The 1479-nt window shown below is 39.7% G+C and overlaps 1 non-coding gene across 1 annotated transcript; it reads right to left on the bottom strand.

The window, feature by feature from the left end:
* Positions 1-615: 615 nt before the first annotated feature.
* Positions 616-690, bottom strand: Trnas-aga (transfer RNA serine (anticodon AGA)). The gene has a single exon. It is a non-coding gene; the product is annotated as a tRNA-Ser (tRNA).
* Between the last annotated feature and the right edge of the window lie 789 nt (positions 691-1479).

Genomic DNA, 1479 nt, shown 5'->3' with positions numbered 1-1479 from the left:
TATTGGTGATTTATTTTTATGAAAAACTGAAACCTATCGATTTATAAAAAAAACCTTTATCATGTAACATAAATAAAAAGGAAACATCTAAAAAAAATCAACGTAATTAAGCAGGCCGAGTTGGATTTTTTTTGCGTAAAAACTACAACACCAAAACTTCAGAATTTAACATTGTGCAATATACACCAACCTTAGTGTACCTGCAAATATCCAGGAAAATTTACCATCTGATTTTATTTAGGAGCCCTCTTACGTAGATTGGTACAAAGAATCCATTTATTAAAAGATTAGGAAAATTAACCACAAGGAGAGAATATTTTTTTTTTTTAATTTCAAAAGCTTACATTTTCTACTTTTTATTTTGTAACGGGATGGGAGAAATAATGACCGACCAGACCGGGATTCGAACCCGGGCCCCCTGAATCTCTAGTCAGGTGCTCTACCAACTGAGGTATCTGGCGCCGGTATTCGAACCGGTCTGACCGTCACATTCCTCCCCCCTTAAATGATCTTCGTCCCCGAAGATCACCACAGGCTCTTCCCCTGGCAGGAGTTAACCTGTCAGTTCCAGGGGTTGGTCACGGCACCAAATGTAACGGGATGGGAGAAATAATGACGGACCAGACCGGGATTCGAACCCGGGCCCCCTGAATCTCTAGTCAGGTGCTCTACCAACTGAGCTATCTGGCGCCGGTATTCGAACCGGTCTGACCGTCACATTCCTCCCCCCTTAAATGATCTTCGTCCCCTGGCTCCTCCCCTGGCAGGAGTTAACCTGTCAGTTCCAGGGGTTAGTCACGGCACCAAATGTAACGGGATGGGAGAAATAATGACGGACCAGACTGGGTTTCGAACCCGGGCCCCCTGAATCTCTAGTCAGGTGCTCTACCAACTGAGCTATCTGGCGCCGGTATTCGAACCGGTCTGACCGTCACAATTTTATGTCAATTCTTCTAGAAAGCTTCATTTTATCATTGAACCATAAAATCACGACGAAAACCCCACTTCCCCCATCAAATGACGCCACGGAAAAATTCAGAACGAAATTTTATTTATATATGTGTAATTTGCTTATTGTGTTCCAATTTCCAGAAATCAAAATACATATCCAAAATATCAAAATAATTCCTGAAACGGTGCAAATACATCGACTTTTACAGGAATCCGCAAAAGCAACTACATGTACTAGTATAAAGTTGGCCATTTAAATCTTTTCACTGCTGGATCCTCTGAATATTTCGTCCTCTATATCTTAAATAAATCTTTTTTTAATCCAAAAACACTTTCTTGTCGATCTGGTTCTTTGAACACAAATTTCCCGTGTATTATAAATGAAATAAAAAGGTTTTGTTGTTCGTTGTTAAAGGTCCATTCAAATACATTTGTTTGTCATGGAATAAATTAATGTATTGTAGTTCATGAACACAATTTTCTCGCCTCCTGTGGAACACAAAGTTAAAAACAAGATTTATTTTAGAC

This window comes from Magallana gigas, chromosome 7, assembly GCF_963853765.1.
Source record: "Magallana gigas chromosome 7, xbMagGiga1.1, whole genome shotgun sequence".
NCBI classification, from domain to species: Eukaryota; Metazoa; Mollusca; class Bivalvia; order Ostreida; family Ostreidae; genus Magallana; species Magallana gigas.
Note: the sequence above shows the minus strand (reverse complement) of the source record. Positions and strands in the feature narration are given on the sequence as shown.